This window comes from Taudactylus pleione, unplaced genomic scaffold (assembly GCF_031769625.1).
Source record: "Taudactylus pleione unplaced genomic scaffold, aTauple2 ptg000006l, whole genome shotgun sequence".
Lineage (NCBI taxonomy): Eukaryota > Metazoa > Chordata > Amphibia > Anura > Myobatrachidae > Taudactylus > Taudactylus pleione.
The window spans coordinates 15,961,556-15,976,098 of NW_028284409.1; positions in this window are offsets into that span (position 1 = coordinate 15,961,556).

A 14,543-nucleotide genomic window follows, 5' to 3' on the forward strand; every position below is an offset into this window, starting at 1 on the left:
TGCAAAACCGCCACCAAACCCCCGGGGTTTAGAACAGAATAGAAACCACCACCAAACCGCCGGGGTTTAGAATAGAATAGAAACCGCCGTCAAACCACCGCTTAGTAAATTTTGCCCTTTGTCTATATGCAATGTGATATTTTTGCAGAACGAGCGATTGTTTGCTATTGCAAATGTGCGAACACAACACTGCACACGCGCAGCGACTGCAATTCGATTACATTGATACAGAGGAGACACTCACAAAGTAAGTGACAGGCAGTCAAAGTTTGGGGTTGGTAATAGGGGGGTGATTAGAAGCACGTAATAGTGTTTGACCATTTAAATACCATTTTGTGGGCGCACATAATTTAGCCATTGCATTCTCCTGTGCATCATAAGTGCTCTCAGGAGAGCCTCAAAGTTTAAAGGAAGGTCAGACTTACATGCTGCGTGACTGCCCAATGTGCGTCAATGGTGCCGATGTTTATGGTGTTTCATGTCGTCGGTCGATATGAGAAGGCAGCAGTGGGCGTCCCTATGCTCAGGTGTTTTTTGTAAGGCAAAACAACTGCGATCCATGAGTGAATGCAGTTGCAATCTCATTACCATCCATCTCTGAATCAACCATCCAGTGGCATGGCTTGCTGGGAAGGACTGGAAGTTATGTAATACCCACTATGCAAGGTTTTACGTCTGACAATGTGCATCACACTACAGCACATGTGGGTGCCATTTCACGGGCAGAGTACTATTTCCAGCAGCCTATGCAGCTGCTGAAGAGGTCAGGAGCAGGTCATATGTGCAGGTGGTCAGACATGGGACAGTTGGTGAGGGCAGAACTGAGGTAACTGACCTGGAGAGCAGAGCGATGCTGTGAGGAGGTGCTGAGATTGGCTTTATCCTGGTGAGGCACCTGAAGTGGAGGATCTGTGTCTCCCAGTGCTCCTGTCAGAGGGTGGTAGCAGTATGAACCCAGGCTGAGAGGATTAGTGGAGGGAGCAGTAACAGTGATAATTGGCAGGCTGTGAGACAGCAACTGACTCCGAGACAGGACCACTTCAATGTACCAATATAGGCCAACATACTGAAGCTGAGCGCAGCCAGACAGGGAGCAGTAAGCTCAGTGCTGCAAACTACACCTGTCCTGTGGTAATACATCTTCCAGCACACCTATGATAGCTTCTACAGCCTAATTTACCACACACTGTGCCTCATTTATCAACAAGTTTATCACTCAAAACTAGTGATAAATTTCACTTTTTATGATAAATGGTGCTCCAGCCAATCAGCTCCCAACTCATCTGTTAGAAAAATGGGACAAAAAAAAAATAATGAAAAAATGTATTCTAACTCTCGTATAACGCCTTCCCTATTATTAATGAGAATACTCCTGAGTGTAGCCAATTATGATTGTATGTAGATTGAATGATTTCGAAACACAATATAACTACAACATCTATCTTGGTAGGTATGTACCTATTTGTAATTTATTATATGCAAAGAAAATGTTGATTTTATTACTTAAGATATGTGAGATATACTATTATGGACACACACCCATAAAGGTGATCCTGGTGTGATTTAATCACTACTGAATTCCCACTGGATTATCCAATCTTAAATGCACCCATAGTATCATTGGGAGACTTACCCTTTGACGAAACCGCCATTACCTCCAGCGGAGAAACGTGTAAGAGTCCCCTTTGCATGCTACAAACTGGTTCTATCCTCCATCACAAACACCATTCCAGTTAAGAACCGAGGTCCATACGTAAGATTACAACAGTACAAAGAAAAGTGATAAGGCCCATCAGTGGCGACCGTGGAGTTTCGTCTGACCCACACAGAAAGATCGATACATTTTCTTCATTAGCTGACAGGCGGTAAGATATTACTATCTTGACACTGTGTGAGAACCAATTACAACTCCTTTATACATACACACACGGACTCTGATACAAACCATTGGGGCTGAAGTATATACTGCTAAATCAGTGTTATGATCTGTCTGAATAGATTGGGTTGATCACCTGCTGCATAAATTAACTGACAAGAGTGGATATACGGACACTATGTTACAATCCAAAGTCTAACATCAAACACCTCGATGTATACGATTGTGAGCTTTCTAAGTATCAGTGACACAATATCTGGAGTATTTTTATTACCAGAGAAAAGCCCAGTATTGACCTCATTATCCATTTGGATGTCAGAAACTGTTCTGTGGAGTTAGAGCTTTAGATGGCTGTATATTATGTACTTATATAAGAGACACCTACTGCAGAGGTGAATCTCTCATTTCTTCATATGAGCCATTATTGTAAAAAGATACCAGTTTGTATTTTATTAATGTGTGTGTATATTATTTTACTATTTACTTTCCTGTTTTATATTGCATCATTTATATGTAATAAATTGTTACATTTTATAATTAAGCGCTCCTTGTCTGGATAAGTCAATACGTATTTACTGTCACTGGCCATTTAGGACATTTAAACTGTGTTAATTGACGGTGTTTCCAGGCTATATATTTTGATAGACCAGGTGGGAATAACAGATCAATTCACGTTTAGGAGCAGCTTTTAAGGTACCAATACACTTGATAGGACTATTAATCCATGCGCACCTGAATTAAATATGTTATCATATTTTTGTGCATTTCTAATAGATCCATATATTTTCAATGCAAGCTTCTGAGTGCCATCTCCTACTTGGACTAGAATACTTTATTACTCTACATTCACACTAGGATAAGAATGTCTTTTTATTTGCTGAGTACCTGTTTTTTTTAAATATATGCTGTATATATATATATTAACTATATATATATATATATATATATATATATATATTAGGGGTGAGCTGGTTCGGATTTCTGAAATCCGAACCCCCCGGAGCCCCCCCGATCCGAGGCCGATCCGAGTCAGGCTCGACTTTTCCCGCCTGACTCGGATCTGAAATCGAGGCAAAACGTCATCATCCCGCCTTCTGGGTCACGCGGGTTTTGGATCCTATATAAGGTACCCGAGTCGGCGCCATTTTCTCACTCGGCTGTGGACAGTGAAGAGGGAGGGTGGGAGTTAGGGCTGGCAGGGCTGTGTAGTGTAGTGTAGTGTTGTAGTGTAGTGTAGTGTAGTGTAGTGTTGTGCTGCGCTGTGCTGCGCTGTGCTGCTGTTGTCCATAGGGGCTGTGTCCACTACTTCAAAGTCCATAGGGGCTGGCTGGACTGTGTTGTGCAGTCAGTTGTCCATAGGGGCTGTGTCCACTCCAAAGTCCTGTGCAGTGTCCCAGTCCTAAAGGGGTGCTGTAGTGTTGTCCCCCCTGGACAGGGGTGCTCCCCCAAAGTGCTAAAAAAAAATATATTTTTTCTGTGTTTGTGAATTGTGTGCACTGTGGCTCCACGTGCATCAACAAAGGAGCAGCGCCAAGCGTGCGCCTGTGTGCCATAAGTAAAAGGCCATCTGGCATGTCCGTTAAAGGGTGCTGTAACCCCCAAAGGGCACTTCAAGCAAAATTTTAAAAATATATTTTTTTGTGTTTGTGAATTGTGTGCGCAGCAGCCGCACGTGCATCAACAAAGTAGTGGCAAGCGTGCGCCTGTGTCCCATACATAAAGGGCCGGCTGGATTGACCGCTAAAGGGTGCTGTAACCCCCAAAGGTCACTCCAAACAAAATAAAAAAATATATTTTTTTGTGTTTGTGAATTGTGTGCGCAGTAGCCGCACGTGCATCAACAAAATAGTGCCAAGCGTGCACCTGTGTCCAATAAGTAAAAGGCCGGCTGGCTTGTCCATTAAAAGGTGCTGTAACCCCCAAAGGGCACTCCAAACAAAATAAAAAAAAATATTTTTTTGTGTTTGTGAATTGTGTGCGCAGTAGCCGCACGTGCATCAACAAAGTAGTGCCAAGCGTGCGCCTGTGTCCCATAAATAAAGGGCCGGCTGGATTGACCACTAAAGGGTGCTGTAACCCCCAAAGGGCACTCCAAACAAAATAAAAATTTATTTTCTGTGTTTGTGAATTGTGTGCACTGTGGCTGCACGTGCATCAACGAAGGAACAGCGCCAAGCGTGCACCTGTGTCCCGTAAGTAAAAGGCGGCTGGCTTGTCCATTAAAGGTTGCTGTAACCCCCAAAGGGCCCTCCAAACAAAATAAAAAAATATATCTTTTTGTGTTTGTGAATTGTGTGCGCAGTAGCCGCACGTGCATCAACAAAGTAGTGGCAAGCGTGCGCCTGTGTTTCATAAATAAAGGGCCGGCTGGATTGACCGCTAAAGGGTGCTGTAACCCCCAAAGGGCACTCCAAACAAAATAAAAAAATATATCTTTTTGTGTTTGTGAATTGTGTGCACTGTGGCTGCACGTGCATCAACGAAGGAGCAGTGCCAAGCGTGCGCCTGTGTCCCATAAGTAAAAGGCCGGCTGGCTTGTCCGTTAAAGGGTGCTGTAATCCCCAAAGGGCACTCCAAACTAAATAAAAAAATATATTTTTTTGTGTTTGTGAATTGTGTGCGCAGTAGCCGCACGTGCATCAACAAAGTAGTGCCAAGCGTGCGCCTGTGTCATAAGTAAAGGGCCAGCTGAATTGTCCATTAAAGGGTGCTGTAACCCCCAAAGTACACTCCAAACAAAATAAAAAAATATTTTCTGTGTTTGTGAATTGTGTGCGCAGTAGCCGCATGTGCATCAACAAAGTAGTGGCAAGCGTGCGCCTGTGTCCCATAAATAAAGGGCCGGCTGGATTGACCGCTAAAGGGTGCTGTAACCCCCAAAGGGCACTCCAAACAAAATAAAAAAATATATTTTTTTGTGTTTGTGAATTGTGTGCGCAGTAGCCGCACGTGCATCAACAAAGTAGTGCCAAGCGTGCGCCTGTGTCCCATAAATAAAGGGCCGGCTGGATTGACCGCTAAAGGGTGCTGTAACCCCCAAAGGGCACTCCAAACAAAATAAAAAAATATATTTTTTTGTGTTTGTGAATTGTGTGCGCAGTAGCCGCACGTGCATCAACAAAGTAGTGCCAAGCGTGCGCCTGTGTCCCATAAATAAAGGGCCGGCTGGATTGACCGCTAAAGGGTGCTGTAACCCCCAACAGGCACTCCAAACAAAATAAAAAATGTTTTCTGTGTTTGTGAATTGTGTGCACTGTGGCTGCACGTGCATCAACAAAGGAGCAGCTCCAAGCGTGCGCCTGTGTCCCATAAGTAAAGGGCCGGCTGGCTCATTTCTTAAAGGGTGGTGTAACCCACAAAGTGCACTAGTCTCCAACAAAAATAAAAAATTATTTTCTGTGTTTGTGTGCGCCTTAGCCGCACGTATATATCAATATAACATAAATGGAGGACCAAACTTTCTCCGATAAAAATAAAATAGGGAAAGATCAAGAACCACTTCCTCGTAGTGCTGAAGCTGCTGCCACTAGTCATGACATAGACGATAACATACCATCAACGTCGTCTGCCAAGGCCGATGCCCAATGTCATAGTAGAGGGCACATACAATCCCAAATGACAAAGTTCAGGAAAATGACCTTGAAAAAAACATTTAAATCACCTGAAGAGAAACATAAACTTGCCAATATGCCATTTACGACACGGAGTGGCAAGGAATGGCTAAGGTCTTTCCCTATGTTCATGACTAGTGGTTCAGCTTCACATGACGATGGAAGCCCTCCTCCCACTAAAAAAATCAAATGAGTTAAGCTGGCAAAAGCACAGCAAAGAATTGTGCGCTCTAAGAAGATATCACAAATCCCCAAGGAGAGTCCAAGTGTGGTGGTGGTTGCGATGCCTGACCTTCCCAGCACTGGACGGGAAGAGGTGGCTCTTTCCACCATTTGCAACGCCCCCTGCAAGTGCTTAAAGGAGCACCCACAGTCCACTTGCTGATATGCAAATTGAAGATGTCACTGTTGAAGTACAACAGGATGAGGATACTGGTGTAGCTGGCGCTGAGGAGGAAGTTGGCGAGGAGGATTCTGATGGTGATGTGGTTTGTTTAAATCAGGCTCCGGGGGAGACAGTTGTTGTCCGTGGGATGACAAAGCCCATCACAGTCATGCCTGGGCAGAAGACCAAACATTCCACCACTTTGGTCTGGCAATATTTCTATCCAAATCCGGACAACAACTGTCTTGCCATATGTACCATATGTAAAGGTGAAATAAGTAGGGGTAGGGATGTTAACCACCTAGGAACATCCTCCCTTATACGGCACCTGCAGCGCGTTCATAAAAAGTTACTGTCAAGTTCAGAAACTTTGGCTAAGACCGTAAGCAGTCCAGGGACACCTAAATCCCGTTGTCCTGTTGTATCCAAGCGCCTGCAAACCACACTGTCAACTCCCTCCTCGTCAATTTCCTCCTTAGTCAGGATCGGAAGTAGTCCTGCAGGCCATGTCACTGACATGACTGACTCTCCTATCCGGGATTCCTCCGGAGGATCCTGCATTGCTACGCCTCCTGCTGCCGCTGCTGCTGCTGCTGGGAGTCATTCATCATCCCAGAGAGGAAGTAGGAACACCACTACTTTTACTAAACAATTGACCCTCCAACAGTCCCTTAAGTACGACAACAGTCATCCTGAAGCAAAACGTATAACTGAGGCCTTGACTGCTATGTTGGTGTTAGACGTGCGTCCGGTATCCACCATTAGTGCAGTGGGATTTAGACAATTGATGGAGGTAGTGTGTCCCCGGTTCCAAATCCCGTCTAGATTCCACTTCACTAGGCAGGCGATACCGAGACTGTACAGAAACGTAAGAAAAAGTGTCCTCAGTGTCCTGAAAAATGCCGTTGTACCCAATGTCCACTTAACCACGGACATGTGGACAAGTGGAACAGGGCAGACTAATGACTATATGACTGTGACAGCCCACTGGGTAGATGTATCACCATGCGCAGCAACAGCAGCAGCGTCACTAGTAGCAGCATCTCAGAAACGCCAGCTCGTTCCAAGGCAGGCTACGCTGTGTATCACCGGTTTCAGTAAGAGGCACACCGCCGACAACCTCTTAGAGAAACTGAGGGAAATCATCGCCCAGTGGCTTACCCCACTTAGACTCTCCTGGGGATTTGTGATATCTGACAATGCCACCAATATTGTGCGGGCATTACATCTGGGCAAATTCCAGCACGTCCCATGTTTTGCTCACACAATAAACTTGGTGGTGCAGAATTTTCTGAAAAGCGACAGGGACATGCAGGAGATGCTTTGGGTGGCCCGAAAAATTTCTGGCCACTTTCGCCATGCAGCGACTGCGTGCCGAAGACTGGAGCACCAGCAAACACTCTTGAACCTGCCCCGCCATCACCTGAAGCAAGAGGTTGTGACGCGGTGGAACTCAACCCTCTATATGCTTCAGAGGATGGAGGAGCAGCAAAAGGCCATTCAAGCCTATACATCCACCTATGACATAGGCAAAGGAGGGGGTATGCACCTGACTCAAGCAGAGTGGAGAATGATTTCCGTATTGTGCAAGGTTCTCCAGCCCTTCGAACTTGCCACACGTGAAGTCAGTTCAGACACTGCCAGCTTGAGTCAGGTCATTCCCCTCATCAGGCTTTTGCAGAAGCAGCTGGAGAAAGTGAAGGAGGAGCTAAGACAGAGTGATTCCGCTCGGCATGTGGGACTTGTGGATGAAGCCCTTCTTTTGCTTTGCCAGGATTCCAGGGAGGTCAATCTGTTGAAATCAGACCACTACATTTTGGCCACCATGCTCGATCCTAGGTTCAAAGCCTATGTGGTGTCTCTCTTTCCGGCCGACACAAGCCTGCAGAGGTGCAAAGACCTGCTGGTGAAAACACTGTCAGCTGAAGCGGAACGTGACATGTCAACAGCTCCTTCTTCATTTTCTCCCGCAACTGGGGCTGCCAGGAAAAAACTTAGGTATCCTAAGCAACCCGCTGGCGGTGATGCAGGGCAGGCAGGACCAAGTTTGGACATCTGGTCCAGACTGAAGGACCTGGCAAAAATTTCTGACATGTCTACTGTCACTGCATATGATACTGTCACCATTGACAGAATGGTGGAGGATTACATCGGTGACAGCATCCAAGTAGGCATGTCAGACAGTCCGTATATGTACTGGCAGGAAAAAGAGGCAATTTGGAGGCCCCTGTACAAACTGGCTCTATTTTACCTGAGTTGCCCCCCCTCCAGTGTGCACTCCGAAAGAGTGTTTAGTGCAGCCGGGAACCTTGTCAGCGAAAGGCGTAGGAGGTTGCTTCCACAAAATGTGGAGAAGATGATGTTCATAAAAATGAATTATCAACTCTTCCAGGGAGACCAGCCTCCAGAACGTACAGAGGGACCTGTGGTGGTGGATTCCAGCGGGGACGAGTTAATACTCTGTGAGGATGAGGATGTACACAACACTGAAGAGTGTGAGGAATCGGTGGATGAGGATGAGGACGACATCTTGCCTCCGTAGAACTAGTTTGTGCAGGGACAGATTAATTGCCAGCTTGTTTTGTGGGGGCCCAAACGAACCAATCATTTCAGCCACAGTCGTGTGGCAGACCCTGGCGCTGAAATGATTGGTTTGTTAAAGTGTGCATGTCCTGTTTATACAACATAAGGGTGGGTGGGAGGGCCCATGGACAATTCCATCTTGCACCTCTTTTTTTTCTTTGAATTATGTACTGTTTGGGGCCTAGTTTTTCAAACTGCCATCCTTTCTGCCACTGCAGTGTCACTCCTAGATGGGTCACGTGTTTGTGCCGCCCACTCGTGTCGCTTAGCATAGTCATCCAGCTACCTCGGTGCAACCTTTTGGACATAAAAACACTATTGTGAGGTGTGAGGTGTTCAGAATAGACTGGAAATGAGTGAAAATTAAGGTTATTGAGGTTAATAATAGCATAGGAGCAGAAAAATTAACACATTCTGTGATTTTAGCTGTTTTTATGCTTTTTTAAAAAAAAATACAGATCCAAAACACAAAACCCAAAACCCAAAACACCGAAGGGTGGTTTTGGCAAAACCAATCCAGATCCAAAACACGAAGAAAGATCCAGATCCAAAACCAAAACACAAAACACGAAAAGTGGCCTGTGCACACCCCTAATATATATATATATATATATATATATAAAATAAAGTCTGTCTGCTCATTCAGGCTAATCTCTTGATGGATTTTCATGGGCATTTCACGGAATTGGTATGACAGCGGCATCGTTTTGGTCGGTATCCTGACAGGGGTTGGGTAAGTATACTAACCCTCCCCCCTTCTCCCCCTAAGCCTCCCTTATTGTAGCCTAACCCTCCCCACCATGCACCCTAACCCTCCCCGTTAGTGCCTACACTGAAGTCTCCCCCTTCATGCCTAAACCTAACCCTCCCCCCCTTAGTGCCTAACCCTAACCCTCCTCCCCCAGTGGTGCCTAAACCTAACCCCCCACCTAAGGGTGCCTAACCCTAACCTCTCCTCCCCAAAACCAAACCCCGTTCTGCTGCCTAGACCTAGCAATGCCCCGCCCAAGGCTAACAGCTAAGAAACCTTGGCTTACCTCGTTCGGGATGGCATCTGTCTAGATTCCGGCATCGGGATTAAGATAGGCGTTGCTATCTTGACACCTATCTTAAATCCCGTGTCGGGCTTGCATCATCCGGAGTTAGGCTGGTGGCATCCCATCCGTCGGTCTGCCACCTACATCCTGGATTTCACTATTCTATACAGCATTGGACGAGGAAGGTTTAGATGTATGAAACAGTCATCTGTGCCAAAATGGAGCCGAGCAGTGACGATTTTACTGAAGCAAATCACAGAAAAACCTGTTGTGCTGTGTGAGTGACTAACTGCTGCTGCAGGGGTGAGGGCTGCATTCTGATTGGCTGTCTGAGACAGTGAGCACAAATCAGAGCTAGCAATGTGCTCTGTTGATTAGCAGCAGCCTACAGAGGGTAGGGAGTCAGAGACTGATGAGGGTCATGTCTGAGGCAGATAGAGAGTGATAGACAGCCTCCAACAAACCCATGAAGATGCCCTGATGAAGACACAGTAGCCAGGAAGGAGCCAAGGATGGCATAGCCATCAGGAATTAAGAAAACAAACAACCATCGGAACACCATCATATAATTTCCATTCGATGATGGCAAACATCAGTCCGCCATCATCAAATGGTAAAGACACTACCATCGGAACAAAAACATTGATCGTTAGTAACCATCGGATTTTGATGTCCATCCCTGCTCTGAACCTGCTGGTGGACTCTGGCCACCATTCCTCCACCGTGAAGTGCTCCTTCTCCAGCATGATGTTCCCACTCAGCCATACACCCTTGGTGAACAGGAAGCATCTCCCATGGAAGTCAGTGCTTTTCTCGAACAGGGGCCCCACAGCAAAGAAGCTCAACAGAAATACCAGGAAATACAAGGTACATTGTGCAAAGAGGACATTGCTCATCGCCATGTTCAGCAGTGGGGGAGTGGTGCGTATGGAGGCTGCAGAAATATGCACAGGTGTCCCAGCCCCGGGGACATGCTGCTGATAATGCTTACAGTAGCTGCAAAACAAATCTCTCATCCATGATCCTCCTGCCCTTCCCAGCCCATCCCAGTGGCCGGGCCCCAGCCAGCTGCAGGGCAGCAGCAAGGGGGTTGTGGTGACACTGGTGAGATGCACGGGGCAGGAGTGAGATGCAGGGTCATGTGGTGAGATACAATGGGCTGTGGTGAAATATAGGATGATGTGGTGAAATGCAGGGGATAGGAGTAAGAAGCAGGGGGCTGTTGTGAGATGCAGGGGGCTGTGGTAAGATGCAGGGTACTGTGGAGACATGGGGCCAAATGTAATAGGTAGTCTGTTTTGGTAAATTGCGAGTTTGGTGCTAAACTCGCAATTTTTCACAACTCTCCAATGTAATAGGGTGTCTGTTCACTAAAACTCCCATTTTTCAGAGTTACTAAAACTCTCCATTCTCAAACTCGCATCCAGATGTTTTCACATTGAAAACAATCAACTCGCCCAATGTAATAGAGTGTCTGTTTCAGACTCGCAAAAAAAAGATTACCAAAAGTCCCCAAATAATAGACCTGCTTCAGGCTAGCGAGTACATCCTGAGCAGGTCAGATTGACACAGAAACATGCACATATCCATGAGATATGTACATGTTTCTGTGTGTACTTATGTTAAATGTTATAAAATAAAAAAAAATTACGTGCACCCCCTCCCCAAAAGCATAACCAGCCCCGGGCTTTATAAAGCCTGTTCTGGTTCTAAAAATACAGGGGCCAAAATGCGTAGGGGGCCCCTGTATATTAAGAACCAGCACAGGGCTTTGTTGAGCTGGTCCTGGTTCTGGAAAATCAGGGGACAAAACGAGTAGGGGTCCCCTGAAAATTCCTGAACCAGCACCGAACTCTTTCTAGCAGGGGGATAATGCCACAGCCAGGGAAAACCTTTCACCGGTTTCCCCGGCCAAAGCATTATCCCTGACTGCTAGTCAGTCCAGGCCGGGGATCCCTGGGGAGTTGGGTACCCCCCCAATAAAGGGGTACCCCTCTCCAGGGCACCCCAGGCCTAGACTGATAGCCCGGGGCTATCCCCGGCACCCTAGGGCGGTGGGTGCCGGGTTGATATTGTAAAGTGAAAGTGTAAAATTAAATTTACCATATTGTCTTTATTTGTAGAACCACAAGTACCAGCAAGCCTCCCCTGCATGCTGGTATTTGGAGAACCACAAATACCAGCATGCGGGGCATTACGGGCCTGCTGGCACTTGCAGTTCCACAACTAAAGAAATACGTAAATAAACAAACTTACACCGTGAAAGTATAATTTTAATAAAACATACATGCACACTCACACTCACACATACTCACCTAGTATCCGAAGTAATCCATAGGGGTGTACCTGAAAAAAAAATCCATACTCACCTCTCCTATGCGTAGATCACGTCCTCTTCTCCAAGTAGGCAATCCAGGGGTTAAAATAAAAAAACGAAAAAAACCCGATCCATGCCGGACTGAGCAAAGGTATGTGTGTACACATACCTTTGCTCCGCGTAAATGACCGGGACACACGTGTGCCCCGTCAGTGCAGGGGCCGCCAGCCAGTCAGGGAGCATCTCCGTCGGAGCAGCTCCCTGATTAGCTGAATGCGGCCAGCCTCTGTCTCCCTTAGACGTCTATGGTGAGAAATCCCCATAGCCGTCTAATGGTGGGAGCCGCTACATAGTAACCGCAAGATTAATTGATGTTAATCTTGTGGTTACATCAATGATACAATGTCGCGACATTGTATCATTGATGTAACCACAAGATTAACATCAATTAATCTTGCGGTTACTATGTAGCGGCTCTCACCTTAGACGGCTATGGGGATTTCTCACCATAGACGGCTATAGGAGACAGAGGCTGGCCGCATTCAGCTAATCAGGGAGCTGCTCCAACAGAGATGCTCCCTGATTGGCTGGCGGCTCCTGCACTGACGGTGCACACGTGTGCCCCGGTCATTTACGCGGAGCAAAGGTATGTGTACACACATACCTTTGCTGTGTCCGGCATGGATCGGGTTTTTTTCATTTTTTTATTTTAACCCCTGGATTGCCTACTTGGAGAAGAGGACGTGATCTACGCATAGGAGAGGTGAGTATGGATTTTTTTTTCAGGTACACCCCTATGGATTACTTCGGATAATTGGTGAGTATGTGTGAGTGTGAGTGTGCATGTATGTTTTATTAAAATTATACTTTCACGGTGTAAGTTTGTTTATTTACGTATTTCTTTAGATGTGGAACTACAAGTGCCAGCGGGCCCGTAATGCCCCGCATGCTGGTATTTGTGGTTCTCCAAATACCAGCATGCAGGGGAGGCTTGCTGGTACTTGTGGTTCTACAAATAAAGACAATATGGTAAATTTAATTTTACACTTTCACTTTACACTATCAACCCGGCACCCACCGCCCTAGGGTGCCGGGGATAGCCCCGGGCTATCAGTCTAGGCCTGGGGTGCCCTGGAGAGGGGTACCCCTTTATTGGGGGGGTACTCAACTCCCCAGGGATCCCCGGCCTGGACTGACTAGCAGTCAGGGATAATGCTTTGGCCGGGGAAACCGGTGAAAGGTTTTCCCTGGCTGTGGCATTATCCCCCTGCTAGAAAGAGTTCGGTGCTGGTTCAGGAATTTTCAGGGGACCCCTACTCGTTTTGTCCCCTGATTTTCCAGAACCAGGACCAGCTCAACAAAGCCCTGTGCTGGTTCTTAATATACAGGGGCCCCCTACGAATTCTGGCCCCTGTAGTTTTAGAACCAGAACAGGCTTTATAAAGCCCGGGGCTGGTTATGCTTTTGGGGAGGGGGTGCACGTTTTTTTTTTTTTAACACACACAGAAGCCATCACGGATCTCACTGATCTGTGATGGCTTCTCTAAAACTCGCACCTTTTAATGCTACTCGCATTAAAAGGTGTCAGTTTACATAGTCCTAAACTCGCCTGCACTCGCAAATGCAGTAGCCTCGAGCTGAAAAGTTCGCAGGCTATTGAATTTGCGAGTTTCAGTACAAACTCGCACTTTCTAAAAGTGCGAGAAAGTGCGAGTTTGTACTGTTACTAAAACTGACTACCTATTACATTTGGCCCATGGTGTAGGTTGTTATGAGATGCAGGGAGCTGTGGCAAGATGAAATTGCTCCCATGTAAAGCTGGGGTGGGTCACTAGTTTTGTATATAATTATTATGAATTATCCCTTGATAAGACACAAATTATATGTGGAATACACACAGAATGTAAATAAAATAATGGTGTTAAAAACAAAATACAATAACAGAATTCACATAGAATTGGCTTAAATGTTCATACATTTAAGAGGAGAATTTATCAAGTATTGATAATGTGCTATATGCTGCTTTTTGCAATGATTTGGATGGCTTTTAAGTGACTGGAGTCATCAAGGCAAATCCATTTAAAAATAGCTATGAGCAAATTGCCATCCTCATATTTTCATTAAAACAGACGCACTAAGCTTTGGTTACACAATCCATTTCCATTGAGTCTCTATACATTGACCCATTGTTTGAACATAGGGCCTGATTCAGAGCTGCTCGTAAGTGGCCGCTCGTTCGCTCTGAGCGATGTTCGCACAACTGCGCATGCATATGGGTCATAATGCGCATGCGCACAACAGTCATTGCGGTCGGAAATCGTGCGCTCGCTAAACAGTGGGGGCTGCTAATTTGATTGACAGAATGTACCGTTTGTGGGTGGTAACAGGGGAAGGTGCTTGAAAACGGGGGAGTGGAGATCCGAACACAGGCGTGCCTAATGGTCAAAAGGGCATTTAATGGGAGTGCATAATTAGTAAAGGAGCGTCATCGACCACGTCACTTGGTTGTCTTTTAGCCTGAACTGCTTGCAGTGATAGCGGTAAGAAAAACCTACCACAAGCACTGCGAGCAGTTCAGATGCCTTTCGATGTACCCGATTAATCTAATAAATACTGGAGATGACGTGTGATGCGAACAGCAAACGGGCGTCTTTACAAAATAGCGAGCGCATTTTTCGTTCGCTCACTCAGACATAGAGGCGTCAACAAACCGCAAAGAGCAAGCGCTCAATTT